Below are 18,346 nucleotides of genomic sequence, written 5' to 3'. Positions count from 1 at the left end.
AGCTACGCTGTATGCAACTGTATGCTACCCTATATGCAACTGCACTTGCAAATATTCAGGACATAATTGCAGGCCTTTTTTGTAAGTGGATCATTAGATTTCATTAGCAACTGGGCAGCCAATAACCCAAGTACATATTTGTTTAGAAAAAAAAAAGGTTTAGAAATAATCTTATTTTTAAAATGCAAAAATTACTATTTAATTGTATTTATATATGCAGGGCATTTCATTTCTATTGCATGAAGAGTTAACGATAATGCAACAGGCAACATTCTTTAAAATCCATATTACTTGTCCAGTCCGTTTCACAGTATGATGGATTTTGTTATATGGAAGCTATAAAACTTTCTGAAATTGGCTTCTATATGTTAAATTATTGAGCAAACACTTTGTTGAAATGTTTTAAGGCATTTTCAACCAATAGTTAAAATTTTTAAAAGCTTTTTTTCCCTTTTATTTCATCTACCAACATAAAATAAGTACTTTAAATGGTAACCCCCCCATCATTTCATGTGGATTATTTCTGACTTTGGCATTATACATCATAATGTATAATTGTACATTATAACTATGAACAACAATAACAGCAAAATAATAAGTAGCTGTACTGTTGATATTTGTTGTAATTGTTACTGTTATTAATTGTAGTAGCAGTATTTGTATTTCATATTTTGCTCCAATAATATACACCTGTAAGAAAAGTGTCCATGAAGAATTTTAATGTATTGATAGACAAAAGAGTAGTGATCTTTTGATTTGTCTCATTTATACTCTAGGATGGGGAGCACAAATTTAAACCTGAATGTGAAGCCTGCAGTTTTCTGAAGTCCTGTTGCATGGTGTATATGTTCAATATATAATTAATTCTGATCAATAGGAGACTTTATGTACAAAATTGAACCTAAACTTCTCTGATGATCTTCCATTAAAATGCATAGAAATGCCTTCTATGAATTAATATGCATAACAGAGAATCATCCTGGTGTCTGTGGCACTTTATCACAGACCTAAATGCAGTCCCTTTTTCAAGGGGCAAAACCAAGGGTGTTTTTCACACATCCAGGTTTCCCAGAGCTAAGAAGGTTCTTTTTCCCCAGAGAACGGTGCAAGCAGTAGGCTAAAGGCTATTCTGACTGAAAACAACATTCATCCTTCCCTACTTAAAATGTATCATTAGGCGTAAAATACTGTGGAAAAGTGTAAAAAGAGCAAAAGACCAAAACTACTCTATCAGAAGATCGAAGCTTTGGAAGCAAATCCTGGTTATGTTTTTGTCATCATCCCTAACGATTAGTTTTTGCTGTAGTGCTGTTCTATCATTCCTAATCTTTTATTCTTAATTTATTTACTGCAAACTTACATACAAATTAAGAATCAAACTGCTCCAAAACCTAGCAGATTATAGCGAAGCTCCTTTATAACATAAAAGTCATAGTTATGTAAATTTCATACAGCTGACTAAACAGGACATTTTTTCCAAGTATTAAACTATCAATGCATAAATATAGAGGAACATTAGAGCATATTAAGACTCTGATAAATGATAAAGCATACTAATTAAATAAGCTATGGTCCAGCTCATGAAGGAAAGAAGGAGGCCACCAACCTGGGAAATGGGGAATTAGTGACAAAGAAATATAACAAAAGAAGGAGGAAAAGGACAATTAAAAGCAAGGGGCTTCCTCCTAAATCTGTTGTCCCCACGCAGAACTGCTTTCCTGTCCTGCGGGAGACTAACGAGGAAACGCACTTGCACCACAAACAGCCGTATTATGCACAGGTAAAGATCTCTACTGGCACTACAAAGAAAAAGCGGAGGGTCGTAGTAATAGGGGATTCTACTTTGAAAGGGACAGAAGCACTCATCTGTCGGCCTGACCCCGTCTCGAGGGAGGTGTGCTGCCTACCAGGGGCACGGATCAGGGATGTTACAGAGAGGCTGCCTGCTCTAGTAAGTCCCACGGACTATTACCCGCTCTTGGTGATCCATGTGGGTACTAGGGATATAGATAGTAGTAGACTGGGGACCATAAAGAAAGGCTCCGGTGCTCAGATAGTCTTTTCGTCAGTTCTCCAGGACACAGCGGAGGACCAAGAAAAAGCTAGGAGGATTGGCCAGGTTAATAAATGGTTGAAAGGGTGATGTCATAGTCAGGGGTTTGGGTGTCTTGAACACAGGACTGAAGTTAGTACGCCAGGTCTACTGGGGCTGGTGGAGCTGCTCTGGTAAAGAAGGGGAAGAGCAGTTTTGGTAGGAGGCTTGCCAGACTGGTCAAGGAGGCTTTAAACTAGATGTATTGTGGGAGGGGGGCTTCATTCCATCCCAACACACCCAGTCAGTTGCCAACACCTAGAATAAATGCTTGGAACAATGTAGATATATACCAGCTGCTCCAGCAGACGAGTCGGCTTCAATTGGAGCTCGTCTCAGATGCCTCTATACAAACGCCCGCAGCATGGGGAACAAACAAGAGGAATTAGAGATGTGTGCACATCAAATTGGGGGTATGATATAATAGGCATCACAGAAACATGGTGGGATGGCTCCTATGACTGGACTGTTGGAATGGAAGCTTACAGGCTCTTTAGAAAGGACAGGCCTGGCAGGCGGGGAGGGGGAGTTGCCCTTTATATTAGGGATAAGCTGGAGAGTATGGAACTCTGTCTGGGGACAGGTGATCAGTTTACAGAGAGTTTGTGGGTCAGGGTTAAAGGGAAAACAGCTGTGGGAGACATTACTGTGGGAATCTGTTACAGGCCACCTGATCAAGGAGAACCTGTGGATGAAGCACTCTACAGACAGATAGGAAAAGCCTCACGCTTGCAGGCCCTTGTTCTCATGGGGGATTTCAACCACCCTGACATCTGTTGGAACGATGGCACTGCACGGCACAAGCAATCCAAGAGGTTCCTCGATTGTGTGGAAGACAACTTCCTTCTGCAAGTAATAGAGGAGCCGACAAGGAGAGGTGCCACGCTTGACCTTGTGCTCACCAACAGGGAAGGGATCGTTGAGAATGTGGTACTCCAGGGCAGCCTTGGATGCAGCGATCACGAGATGGTCGAATTTGAGATCCCCAGGGCAATGAGAAGAGCGTGTAGCAAGCTCACTGCCCTGGACTTCAAAAGAGCAGACTTTGGCCTCTTCAGGAGCCTGCTTAGTAAGGTTCCATGGGATATAGCCCTGGAGGGCAGGGGGGCCCAAGACTGTTGGTTGATATTCAAGGATCACCTGCTACAAGCTCAGGAGTGCAGCATCCCAACTAGAAGGAAGTGCAGCAGGAGGGCCAGGAGACCTCCTTGAATGGATAAGGAGCTGCTGAGGAAAATCCAAAGGAAAAAAGAGGCTTATAAAAAATGGAAGCAAGGACAGGCGGCCTGGGTAGAGTAGAGGGATGCTGTCTGGGAAGCTAGGGACCAGGTTAGGAAGGCTAAGGCCCAGTTAGAATTAAACCTAGCCAGGGATGTTAAGGATAACAGGAAGGGATTCTACAGGTACGTAGCAAACAAAAAACAGACTAGGGACAAAATAGGCCCCCTGAGGAAGCTTTCGGGAGACCTGGCTACACAGGATTTGGAGAAGTCTGAGGTTCTGAATGACTTCTTTGCCTCGGTCTTCACTGGCAAAGGCTCTGACTGCACCACCCAGTTCTTAGAAGGTAAATGCAGGGACTGTGAGAATGAAAACCTTGGGCCCACTGTAGGAGAGGATCTGGTTCGAGACCATCTTAAAAATCTGAACGCTCACAAGTCCGTGGGACCTGATGGAATCCATCCATGGGTCCTGAAGGAGCTGGCGAATGAAGTTGCTAAGCCACTGGCCATCATATTTGAAAAATCATGGCAGTCAGGTGAAGTTCCTGATGACTGGAAAAAGGAAAATATAACCCCCATTTTCAAGAAGGGGAAAATGGAAGAGCCGAGAAATTACAGAGCAGTCAGTCTCACCACTGTGCCTGGTAAAATCTTGGAGCACATTCTCCTGGACAGCATGCTAAGGCACATGAAAAACAACAAGGTGCTTGGTGACAGCCAGCATGGCTTCACTGAGGGTAAATCCTGCCTGACCAATTTGGTGGCCTTCTATGATGGAGCTGCAGAATTGATGGATAAGAGTAAAGCAGTTGATGTCATCTACCTGGACTTGTGCAAAGCGTTTGACACTGTCCCACGCAACATCCTTCTCTCTAAATTGGAGATATATCAATTTGATAGGTGGACCACTCAGTGGATAAAGAACTGACTGGATGGCCGCACACAAAGAGTTGCGGTCAATGGCTCGATGTCCGGCTGGAGACCGGTAATGCGTGGTGTCCCTCAGGGATCGGTGTTGGGACCAGTCTTGTTTAACATCTTCATCGCTGATGTGGACAGTGGGATTGAGTGTGCCCTCAGCAAGTTTGCCAATGACACCAAGCTGTGTGGTTCAGTTGATATGCTGGTGGGAAGGGATGCCATCCATAGGGACCTCGACACGCTTGTGAGGTGGGCTGATGCCAACCTTATGAAGTTCAACCACGACAAGTGCAAGGTCCTACACCTGTGTCGGAGCAATCCCAGGCACAGCTACAGACTGGGCAAAGAAGAGATTCAGAGCAGCCCTGCAGAGAAGGACTTGGGGTTACTGGTCGATGAGAAAATGAACATGAACCAGCAGTGTGCGCTCACAGCCCAGAAAGCCAACCGTATCCTGGGCTGCATCAAAAGGAGCGTGACCAGCAGGTCGAAGGAGGTGATCCTGCCCCTCTACTCTGCTCTTGTGAGACCTCACCTGGAGTATTGTATGCAGTGCTGGTGTCCTCAACATAAAAAGGACATGGAACAAGTCCAGAGGAGGGCCACGAGGATGATCGAGGGACTGGAGCACCTCCTGTATGAAGACAGGCTGAGGAAGTTGGGTCTGTTCAGCCTGGAGAAGAGAAGTCTGCATGGGGACCTAATAGCAGCCTTCCAGTATCTGAAGGGAGCCTATAGGGATGCTGGGGATGGACTCTTCGTCAGGGACTGTAGTGACAGGACAAGGGGTAATGGGTTCCAACTTAAACAGGGGAAGTTTAAATTGGATATAAGGAGGAAATTCTTTCCTGTTAGGGTGGTGAGACACTGGAATCGGTTGCCCAGGGAGGTTGTGAGTGCTCCATCCCTGGCAGTGTTCAGGGCCAGGTTGGATGAAGCCTTGTGTGGGTTGGTTTAATGTGAGGTGTCCCTGCCTATGGCAGGGGGGTTTGAACTAGATGATCTTGAGGTCCTTTCTAACCCTAACTGTTCTATGATTCTATGATTCTAAAACATGAAGGTCTTTTTTAAAATCATAAACACAGACATTGATCAGGATATGAGATATAATAAAATCCTTGAGGAAAGCTTTATAATAAAAATCTTTCAAATACTGATAAGCAAAATTAAGAAGTATAAGCCCATAAATAGTTTTAAATCATAGAGGAACACAAAGTTTAGAATTTTTTTTGTGTTTAAATAGTATAAAATATGGGCAAGAATATTGAATTACTTGTTTTCGGTGTATACTAGACGCTCAGTTTGACATTAAAGCCTACTGTTAACAAAGAATATTTGACACAAGGTTCCAAACCAAGTTGGGTTTGGGGTTTTTTTTTAGTATTTTAGTTCACACTTGTTTCTTTATCTGGTAACCCACTAAATTATTTTTCCCCTAACGCTCATAATTTTATGATATATGCAATAATTTGAGCAGGTAAAGTTATGTGCTTTAACTAATCACTTATAAATGCAACCCGCCAAAAAAAAAAAAAATTGACATTATGATGTGAGGAAAAAGGACCTATAACCCTATGCTCATTATGACTTATCTCAGTAGTCCTTAAAACTGCTTGCAATATAGCCAGATAGACTTTTCTGATTATTTTCTTTTCCTTCTGAAATATGAGCCCTATAATAGCCCTTCACAGTGTGGTGATCTGCCTCAAAATCTGTGTAAAAGAGTTTGCTTGCAGATATTTAATCAAAAAATTTGAAAAATTCTAATTTCCATACATATAATTTCAACATTTTACAAATCAAATACAGTTTTTTGTCTTTTTTTAATAACCTAATTTTAATTTTAATTATAGTATGATGGAAAATATATTTTTCTGAGCCAATCTTATATAAGTTGTTTAAAAAAATGTTAATTATTGGCAGATAAAGGCTGATAAATTTTTATATAAACTCAAAAAACTTCATGGTTGTCATGCTTTAAACCTAGCTGGTAACTCAGCACCACATAGCTGCTCACTTGCATCTCTTTTTCCCCTCCTCTGGAGAAACAGGGAGGAGAATCGAAAGGAGGTAAGACCTACAAGTTGAGATAAGAACAGTCCAATAACTGAAGTACAGTGTAATGCTACTACTAATAATAATAGTAATAATGATAGGGAAATAACAAAAGGAGAGAATATAAAACTTAAAAGCGAAAAGGGAAAAGAAAAGCAATAAACACAAGTGATGCACAGTACAATTGCTCACCACCAGCTAACCCAAACAACAATCAGTCGCTTCTGGGTAACTCTCCCTGGTTTATATATTGAACATGATGTGCTGTGGTATGGCATACCCCTTTGGCTAGTCTGGGTCAGGTGTTCTAACTCTACTTCCTCCTGGCCCATCCTCACTGACAGAGCATGAGAGACTGAAAAGCCCTTGATTAGGGTAAGTGCTACTGAGCAACAACTAAAAGGTCATGTGTTATCAGCATTATTCTCAGACTAATGCCAAAACACAGCACTGTACCAGCTACTAGGAAGAAAGTTAACTACCCCAGCTGAAACTAGGACTGTGGGGAAAAAAAACATTGCAGCTTTCCCAGTGTTTGCTGTATCATTTTTCAATCTCCCATTACTTAAAAATATACTTAGTTGATGTATATTCCTATTTAAAAATCCATTCAAGCCTAACAAAGATGTCCTTTTAAAGATGTGATTTTGAATTACTCACTGACTTATTCACATTCTTCATATTTAAAGCATCTAAATTCCCTAGCGCCTACACTTTCAGAACACGAATCAAGAGTTTCCAATACAATCCCAGTGCTGAACAAGCCAATTTATACAACCAATACAAACTTCTAGTCTTTGCTATATGGAAAAAAAATTCATTTCCCACTATGCTCATGTAAACACTTCTGCCTGTAGAAATGGGTAGGAACGATGTTTATTATAGTACAAAAAAAGCAATTTTTAGATTTATTTTACATTAAAAATACTGTTTTCGTCTGCCACTTAAATTTATAAATTAGGAGAAACTATGAAGGAGTGGTATATTTGATAAAAAGTAGCTAAAAATAAAATGAGGATAATGACTCCTGATTTTCTGGAAGGGAATGTACTTGAAAATTGGACAGGTATTTGCAATGCTGAAAGAAATGCATGCAAGTATGTAGAATGCAACAAAAAGGAAATCACAAAGTAACACGTGATGTAAATATTGCACATATCTGAAATATAGATGCATGGTATCTGAAGAAATCCATCTGATTCACAAGCATCATAATGGCTATTTTTCTAAAATTAATCCTTCATAATCACCTTTTCAGACAATTACTGCAAACATTGATGAGCAATGCCAGCCACAAGGCCTGTTATTTATTTTTGTTACAGGGCTAACTTCTTCACAGGGTTGCCTCCCAATTCCTAATTGTAAAAAGCTATCAGAAGAATACATTAGGCCATCTATCTGTTTCTTGCTATAAGTATTTTTGTGTGGATGCCTTGGTGGATGTCATTCTATCCTCTGAAAATAGAAACAGAGAAAGTTTGTGGGGTTTTTTCCCCTTTCAAAATGTTCACATTAGCATTTATTTGGATCATATCTTTATTTCATGACTGGGTTTGGACTCTGACACAGTTTCCCAAACATAAACTGTTCTTAGTTAATCTAATCCTTCAGCAGGATGTTGAAGGAATAAAGTGCTAGTATTGTTATCTGCTATGTTGCTAAGTATTCAAATGCATAGCTACAGTGGTGACACAAGATGATCTTCCAAAGTACCTCCCAAGCTAGATTTTATTATGGTTCCATAGAAAAATAGCAAGAGTTCAAATCTTTGATTGGGTAAGTTCTGGTAAAAATGAAATAAAAAATATATACAAATTAGTTAATACACATTAGTTAATGCACAAATACCCACCAAATAGAAAAACTCTTAGGAACACTTTAACAAAAATCTGTCCAAATAAGTAAAAAAAAGGGGGGTTAAAAAGTAAGCAATGTATTTATTGTGTTGTTATAAAGCACAAAAATTATCCTCTTTCACCAGTAACCACATATTTTAAAATTAAAAGCAATTCGAAGGAAGATTTAACTCTTCCTTTTCAAATATCCAGTTTATCTTTATAGATGGATGTGTCATTCTTCACATGTTCCTCATAATCTCTTTGATTTTGTTCCAATTTATTAATAGAAAGTTAATGATTAGGTTAAAAAATGGAAACGAAGACCCTGTAATACATACAACATGGCAAGAAAGGATAAGGAAAATCGAATGAATATTGAATGTGCAAATGTGATTAGGAAATTAGATGAGGTGAAAACAAGATAGGGAGATAAGAAGTGAAAAATGCAAAACAAAGATGAGTAATTAGCCAGATGCTAAGACTGTTTGATGCCTTGAAAGTTACCTTTACTTTTCTTTTTCAATGTAAGTGAATGACTTTCAGGAGGAATGATACAGAAAAAGTGACATAAAAGGAGTTTCAAGAGAGCATTAATGCAGCTGTAAACAACACTGATGAACAAAAGCAAAGACAAACCCAAACTCTTTTTCAAAAGCAGTTATCAGTTTAATCACTTTGTTGTATCTTCTCCGTACTCCACATGCACACTCATATTTAAACACAATTAGCCAAATGCTCACTTTTGAACATTGAGCTTCTGAAAGAAATTTGTTTAGCAATTACAACGAGAGCAGTTAAGTGTTTCATACACTCCCTACTGAAAGCTTACAAAATTCTTGGTTGTAGCCACTGTTAAAACCTTATTTGTTAGGGTTTTTTTGCACATAGACAACAAATATGCCAAATGGACTGGAGTATTTTAACTGCAGTGTACTGTTTATAATGACTGTAAAATAGTTGTCACATATTAAAGTGTTATGATCTGGTCAAAACAAGCATTCATAGTTTAACTAAATGTAACTTACGATAAAAAAAAAAAAAGAGTCACTGTATACTCTGGTATTGCATTTAAGACATCCCTTGCTCTGTAATTTGCATCAGTTTAGTAATAGCACAAATGAAAGGTTGTTAATCAGATCCTGAGAACACAGCAATCCCTTTAGTATATTTAAAGTGTTTTGTAGATGATTTCCTACTGACAGGAAAATAGTGGATCCATACTCTCAGGTCCAGCTAAAACATGACTTACGTATAAGTAAACAGTCAAAGATAGCTTTAAAACACCTTTGGAACTACTATGTCAAAGAGCTTCTCTGGACAATAGCATGGTTTATTGTATGCAACTCAAGGTTGCACTAGGTTGCTTGCATGCTGTCTACACAAGTTATAGTGCTATAACACAGATGTGAATTAAAGTCACTAAATATATAGCCAAATAACCTATGTGTACTTTCTAATTCCAGTTAAATTTATGGAAATGATTTAAAGAACAAAAGTCAAGAATGACTCTTCACAATAACAGACTATAATTTTGCATTACTCCAATATTGCTTTAATGATTTAAAAGTGTTATTAATATACTGTCAAACTGGAAAAAACTTATAAGTCCTGTGTGGACCAAGACCAGTTCCAACTGAAACGCTGCATTCCGTTTTTTTCAACTGGACGAAAGCTTGTATGTCATGTCTACTTTTCAAAGAATCCTCAGCTCATTTCAAAAACAGTTACAAAGCTGAAAAATAGCATAGAGCAGCCATGTGTTCATATAAAGAATTTCAGTCTAAGTATGTAAAGCTCCTTTTTACATCTGAACAAAATTCGTATGAATTACCTTTCATGCACATCTTTTTTAATTAAACTTTTACTTTTTTACTTCAAAGTTATATTCTTGACCTAAAATTAGTCCATTCTTTTTATTTGTTAAGTTCATTGGAAACAGAAGAGGCTTCATGATTTGTTCTCTCAGACTAAACAGAATTGTAGACTTATTCACATATGCAGAATTCTTACCAGCATCTTACCTGGTACACCATTTATTATGACTGAACAACTATGACACTACAATAAATAATAAAGTTTGATTTATAGTGTAGTAGAAGTAACCTTCTTTCCCTTGAACTAATGTGTTCTTAATAAGACATTTTGTGAAAAATCTTTTTCTAGGGAATGAAAAATCCTTTTAATTTGTACCAATGAACCTGACAAACAAGAAAAGTGGAATATACAAACAACTAGAAAGAAACACATAAAAAAAAGCGGTTTGTCATCTTTAAAATACAAGCACTGCTAGGGAGCATAATGCCCCTAGATGTTGTTCAGGCAAAGCAGTTTATCTACATTTTCTTTTTTTCTAACCACAAACCTAGAAAGTTTCATGTGCACAGAAGAAAGTGGGATCCAGCAACTATCCAAAAATGAAGTCCATCCACAAAAAGCAGGTAACTGCAAAACCTGGATGGCTGAGCCTTCTTCCCTAGGCTGCATTCAGGACACAAAAGAGCATAGATTCACATAAAAGAAAGGAAGATTTAAGGAACTAGCAAATGTAATTATTTACTCCCATGTTTAAAACAGGATAAAAGTTTCCATAGTGAGGAGGTTGACCAGAAAAGTATCAATGTGACTGGCAATGATCTACAGTAAAATCATGGGAAATTATGGCTTCTACTACCAGGATTCATTTTTTTACTCTTGTAAATTTCAGAAATGATGCCATGTGCTGTGCATAATGAAATATGCATAGAGCTGACATTTTCCAAAAACATGAACTGAATTATCGTTACATTGTTCTCTCAAAGGTAACCTCCTTACATTCTTTGTGCAAATATATCTATGCAAATATCAATTCAAAATACATATTTGTAATATTTTTCACACATAACATTGGTTACATTTCCTATTTGGAAAGCTGTATGGTTAAACATTAACAAAGCCTTTAAAAAAAATAATAATCATGAATCATGCTGTAGGTATTGAGAATCTGAAAACACTGGCTTAGAGAATAATGTTGTATGTGAATATGCTCAGGAAGATAAGATCTCTTGATTTCCTAACACCGAAATTTAATCCAATAAAGTTTTTCCAATGTTAATAGTAACAAAAGAAACAAGACCAGTAAAGTGTTAATGCTGTTTGATAAATGCTAAGAAAAAAATGAGACCATGTCCATATTAATAATGATGGTTATTGCGGAAAATATCCCCAGTATTTGAATCCTGACTCTCTCTCTAGGCATATGTGAGATTATAGTTTATATATTTAACCAATAAAGTACATGAAAAATATCAAAGTAACCTAAAAATTGTGATAGAGGAGCAAGAGGAAAACATCTTACTCTGGCATCTCTGTGCAAATTTTCATAAGAGAGTATTTCTGAAGTTTGACTAAAAAGGAAACAGGAAGAATCTGAGTACAATTACAAAAAGATAACATTTTAAGTGCTCATTAGTTAACAGGAATATTGCTAAGTAAAACACCAGTTTATATCAACTTGAAAAACACTACATCATTATTATATTTTGAAGAATTAATTTCCAACATTTCTTAAATGTTTTCAAAAGCTGGTCTGACAATATGCTTTAAAAATGCTTCTAACACACCTGATTTTGTATCATAGAGAATTGTCTATTAGAAAAATGAACTTCCAAGGTCAGTCTGGAAAAAGGGTAGCCAAACACCTTTACCCTACTGTCTTGCTGTGAATCAGATTAAGCTGTATTACATGACCAATTTCTGGAAAATAACTCCAAATGTGTACTGATAATGCCTACTTCTCTGTGTGGAGAGCTCAAGTCCAGATAAAACATCTCCGGGGATGGAATGCTGTGCCCATTGCAGTTTTTTTATTAAGTCTTTCTCTTTCACATCATTAAACTAAGATAGGTATATAAGTAGATTGAAGACTCCTGTAATTGTGTGCAAACACATCTATGCTTACACTATAGGTGTATGTAGTTACAAATGAAGGCATAATCCTGAAACCTAATGTCAGAAATCATAACTAGAAATGGGTACTGCTGGAATAATGTTTTAATCAGTCTACATAGTAGCAGCGTTTTTTCAACTTCACCTGACAAAAAAGTAGAGATAAGAAAATGGGATGTCCTATATAGCAATGGACCCTCTAAACTCTTTTTTCTCCAGTCTACACACCATTTTGTATGAGGAAATTTAGAAGTTCTGCTGTTCTTCAGTGCTAAATGATTAAAGGCATGACAAAAATTTATCCATTTGTTTAAGGCATAAATCTTGTAACACTAATATTAGTCCAGTACTAAACATCTCAAAGACAGCCATGTCTCTAATTTTAATTCAACCTTGAGTAAAAACTCATTCAGTGGAATGAATGTTAGACACAAATTCTAAAGTTAAATTATGCTTTATTTACAAAGGAATGTGCAACCACTTGTTATACTTCCATTCCACTAAAACTTTATCTGTACAATAAAAATGGACAAAAGAAAAATGTGAAAAAGTGTAGAAAGACTGGAAAACATAACTGATGAACACTGCGCTCCATTTTGAAATTAATATTTCAAAATCTCTAATAAGCAGATATGGAAGCCAATACAGGACTCTAAGCAAATATTTTTTAAGATAAATTCTTCAAGTTAAAAAACCCCAACCAAACAGCCTTAAAGAAAGGACTTCATAAAATGAGAAATTCAAATAAAAGACCACAGACTAAGCTGTTCAAACGAGAAAGAAGCTTTGAAGAGATGCAAAGCACTTTTTTCTTGAGTTGCAGTAAACTCCAATAAATTCCATCCTAACCTAATGTATCTGGCTTGTCACTTTAAAACATTCATGAAGCATGTTCCTTGAAGACTTAAGATATTAGATAAAATTATATAGTACAGTCTCACTTTTACTTACATTACTGAAGACAAACTGAAAAAATGTATTTCTATTCCTCTAATCTCAGTGAAACAAAAGGTTGTAATCTCTTTCTTTTTTCTTTTTAATAAAGTCAGTAGGAGTAAGTGGGCCTTATTTATTTATGTATTAAATATACATGGTCTCGAAAGACTTGATAATAAAAGGAATATTATTCTAAAATATATTACCTATGAAAAAAACCACTCATGGTTAAGACCAGTAATGATTTCTTTTTGGTTTGGTTTGGTTTTTAGTATTGGGCTTTTTTTTGTTTGGTTTGGTTTTTTTTTTTAACCAAAGTTTAGGTTTGTTGAGTTTTGCTTTGCATTTCTTTTTTTTTTTTTTTTTTTTTTTTTTTTTTTAATAAATAACTATTTATGGTCAAGATAGACTGGTTGGTCAAAGACAAGGAATAGACTTGGCCTTAAAAGTTACAAATTGGTGGTTCAAAATGCTCAAGCTATAACTCTGGCAATGTTCTAGAGAGAGAGAGAAGCTGTGAACGCACCATATCCCAGAAAATGCTTGTAAGAACTTAACTTTTTTTTTAATCAGCCTTCTCTCTGGAGGAGACTGTTGAAAGGAAAATAAATCTCTTAGTCACCTCATTGCAGAACATAAATTTTCAAAGCTTCGAAGTTTACATAAATACCAAAACTTTTCTTTTCCATCCAGCCTTATTAAGAAGAAAACTGATGAAAATGAAAGGAATAGATCTGAAACATTCTGACAACTGTATATGCACAGCATTGGACTGTACTGTGATAAAAAAGTTAACAAAGAGCTCTGCTGTTACTCTTTATCTGTAACTTGAGGCTCAGTACTTATCTATGTTTTGTAAAACTTCATATCAGCAAATATTTCAAAGTGTTATGCAGATGCTTTGAAAATACTTTTTTAGAATGCAGCCTACAGTTATGAATGTTTACAGATTACTTCAAAAATGATAGTTAAAAATACAACTTGATATGTAAAAGTTTGGGCTCAGGTGAGTACCTGTGTTCTTGGAAAGCACATAAGCAAAATTTACTAGGTATGTGTTATAAACAATGCCTGAGTATATGATGAAAAGAGCTTAGATTTTATCAGATTCAGTTACAATCCAGAAGAGAAAAATAAAGAGAAAAGATTGCTTTTGCAAAGCGCGGTTGCTCTCTGTTTACTTTGCCAACTGACTGCTTTAGAAGGGTTCTTCAGAGGTGCCAAGGGTGCACAAATAAAGCAAGTTGTTAAGCATTCAAAGCAAAAGAATTTAATTGAAGGAAAGGCTTGAAACCCAACGTATGAACTAGTGCAGCAAGAAAGGACCTATTCATGACTGACCTAAGCGGCAGAACAAAAGCTTATGTAAATTCAGTTCTGTCATTTTTGGAACCAACACCCCACCATTGTGCATGAGCCTTAAGGGCAGTGTTGAGAGAAAGACACCTAGTGCTCAGAGGCATCCTTTTCATAGTCCTTGGAAGTAGGACAACAAAGCAATGCTCAGAAGGAGACTAACTCATTCATGTTTTTCGAAAAGCTGTTTTCGAAGAAACAATTTATTTCTCTCTTCTCCCACTAAACATACAATAAGAACAGTTTACAATCTCAATAAATAATTTTTGATCACTGTAGGTATATTGGAAACTTCAAAAGAGCATAAGAAAATATGTGGCATGACCACAACGGAAGGAATTTAGGAGTTACAGAAGACATAGGGTACTATCAATCACCCGTCGTCATAGAATCATAGAATGGTAAGGGCTGGAAACTACCTAATATCCCTGCCATGGGCAGGGGTACTTCACAGTACACCATGTCACCCAAGGCTTTGTTGCTGACAAAGATGTTGAAGAGGATCAGTCCCAACACCAACCCCTGAGGGACACCACTTGTCACCCATCTCCAGCTGGACACTGAGCTGTTGACCGCAACTCTCGGTGTGCAGCCATCCAGCGAATTCTTTATCCACTGGGTGGTCCACCCATCAGATTTATGTTTCTCCAGCTGCATTTTCAGAATTAAGCATTTGCACCCAAATAAATACAAACAGCGTCCTAGAACAGCCAAAAGGACCTTTTTTTCCTTTGATAATCTGTTGTAGATTAAATGGAAAATTGTATGTATGTAATCTTTTGATGCCATTGATTAGCAAAAAAGGTGAATAAACACCAGAATTCCACTTCTGAGCTTTTAAAGAAACATAAAATTTAACTCTAGATGTATACAGGTAGTTGCTTTTCTGTAGATATGTACAGCATCCTGACCCATGCTCTTGGCTTAAAGGAAAAATGTCACTATGATAAAGTATGCAAAAAATACAAACTGAATCATTCCATTTTCAAATTAAAGTCAAAATGAAACTCCGGTTACTAAATCAATTAAGTAACAAATACACTGAATTAAAACTTACTAAGTAGTTTAGTTGCCAGGAGCACAAAGCCTCCTAAGGTTGATACAGTCGATGTTTATTCTTTAACACCAGCATCCTGGAATTGAGACACAGTATCTCACTTAGTTCTAAACTCCTATTAAGGAATATACTTTAAAGGAAGTCAGGTAAACCTTGTGGAGGTTTAATATGCAAAGGAAATTACCTTACTTTAAATTGAAGTTTTTCAAGGTTTCCGTGAACAAGACAATACCTTACACCCTCCTTTCTGATCCAGTCCTAAGAAGACGAACCACAAGAGAAGCCTCCAGCTTTTGTTTGCTCTGTTAACTCGTATTTTCTGACAAAAAAAATTAGTCAGATGCCCCATCTGAAGGTGTACATCTGAATATTATGCCTTAAATAGTTCTTGCCAAACTGGAAACTCAGCTTTAGGTAATGAGGACTGAAAATATAGAATATTTTAAGGTCTGAACTCTTTAGTTGTGAGCTTTGAACCCATATGTCAGAGTACTGCAGTCAAAATATCCAGGTGTCAACATGGCTGTCATCTTCCAGACGGACAGTCAGCTGGACTGACCTCCAATTGCAAATCACACCTGGGCTATGTGTCAAAGCCTGAAGGTATAACGTAATTTAAAGAAAATCTTACACATTTATGTATAAATTTCTCTAGAGTGTTTCATCTTGTACAAAGAATCAGAAGATCCTTGATGGTCATATTCTTTTCTCCCTATGGCCTGTTTTTTAGTAAATGCTCACATTTCTTCCTCGATCTTCCCCTAACACTTTCTTTCTCAGCTTACTGCTTTGGCTTGGTTTGGTTTGGTTTTTTTTCATGTATGAGAGTTCAGTTGCATTTTCCTCTTCATTTGTTTCAATTTTTTATGGACATGTAATATATCTGAGATCTTTTTCTTTCTAATACATTATATACTCTTTGACAGCAATGGAGGAAACATAAACACACTTACTTTGTATACCATCTATGTGCAGAACTGTATGTGGAATCACAACCAATTTTCCAAAATAACTAATCTCCATAATGATCAATATACTTCAAAATAGTTAAGAAGTTCTCAGAAAAAAGTTTCTTATTTTTCACAGAAACCAGCAGGTTGTTGATATATAAGTGTATCTGATAAAGAACACACAATACTAAATGTGCACAGTGTTGTGGTTTAAACCCAACCACAAAGTTTGTTCACTCACTTTCCCCCCTTCTTGCCCTCCCCCTGCTCCTGGACAGATGGAAAGGAGGATCTAATGCAACTCCCACAGGTTGAGTAAAGAACAGTTTAGTAATTAAGGTATAACACAAATCACTACTGCTACCACCAATGATAATAATGATGAAGGAAATAACAAGAGGAAAGAATACACCGCCTCAACACCAGCCGACCGATAACTTGCCCCACTCCCCCGAGCCGAGCGCCGGTACCTCCTCCAACCCTGCAGTCCCCCAGCCCTTCTGGATAACTCCCCGTTGCATCCTGGGCATGACGTGCTGTGCTATGGAATACCTCTTTGGTCAGTTTGGGTCAGGTGTCGTGTCTCTGCTTCCTCCTGGCCTCCCCTCCTCCCTGGCAGAGCATGAGGCTCAGAAAGTCCTTGGCCAGACCAAACATTTGAGCAGCAACTGAAAACATCGGCGTTATCAGCACTGTTCCCAGGCCAAAAAATCAAATCACAGCACTGCACTAGCTACTAAGAAGGAGAAAAATGACTGCTACTGCTGAACCCAGGACACACAGATGCATAGGTGATAGTGCAGAGAGGCACTATGTGAGCTTCAGGTAACATTGTCCTACATCTCTTAGGCGTAATCACCTCCCGATCCTTAGAGCTCCTCTCTTGCATGTCATGGCAATTCTGATGAATGTTCTATCTTGAAGGAAACTTTTCATTTTATGTAAACATACAGGTGGCTGTATCAATCATAACTACATTTTGGAATCTTAGAAAGAAAAAAGAATGGATTAAATATATTTGAGTAACAATGACTTGACTGCTTATGATGTATGTGGCTTAGCTTTCTAGGCTAATTATTGAGTCAATATTTTTTATTGGCTGTCCAAATGAAAGCAGAACTTACACAGCTCGTTCTTTCTGATACATATATACCACAGACACTAATTTTGTGTTAAAATCTTGTTTCTTTTTTTCTGTTGACTGTGTTTTTGACTGAAATACATGTTATGATAGGTATTAGGTGCAACGCAGGAAGAGACATGCAAACTGCTAAAAGCCTGTCTATCACACACCTTGAATGTGTACTATCATTCTGCTGTTGTAATCAAACATAGAATCATAGAATCATAGAATAGTTAGGGTTGGAAAGGACCTTAAGATCATCTAGTTCCAACCCCCCCGCCATGGGTAGGGACACCTCACACTAAACCGTGTCACCCCAGACTCTGTCCAACCTGGCCTTGAACACCACCAAGGATGGAGTATTCACAGCTTCCCTGGGCAACCCATTCCAGTGCCTCACCACCCTTACAGTAAAGAACTTCTTCCTTATATCAAATCTAAACTTCCCCTGTTTAACATCACTAGGAAATATTTATGTGCTTGTTTCTGTTGTACTCAGTTGCATCAATCATGTATAAAATTAATCTACTGCCATAGCTGCTTCTGAGAGGTCACTAGCATTTAGAACATAAAATTCTTGATATTATTGATTGTTCTTCCTAGGTTTTGCACAGGACGTGTCATTAAAAGCCTGACTCTAATTGCATTGAAGTTAACGGAAGGGAGTTCTGAAATGAAAGGCAGCAGGCTGAACCCTAAGACAGATTTTCTGTATGGCTCTAAGACCTATTTGTTTCGATAACTGGGAAAAAAAGTCATTTTGTAAACCTTGAACATCAACCCTGGTTTTATAAAAGATCTACTGTAACAGTTAGAAACTTCTGACCAGTTTGCAAACAAGCATTCTGCATTCTTTAACATGGGACTTATA

Source organism: Lathamus discolor, chromosome Z, assembly GCF_037157495.1.
Source record: "Lathamus discolor isolate bLatDis1 chromosome Z, bLatDis1.hap1, whole genome shotgun sequence".
NCBI lineage: Eukaryota > Metazoa > Chordata > Aves > Psittaciformes > Psittacidae > Lathamus > Lathamus discolor.
The sequence above is the reverse complement of the archived record's forward strand: the minus strand, read 5'-3'. Positions refer to the sequence as shown.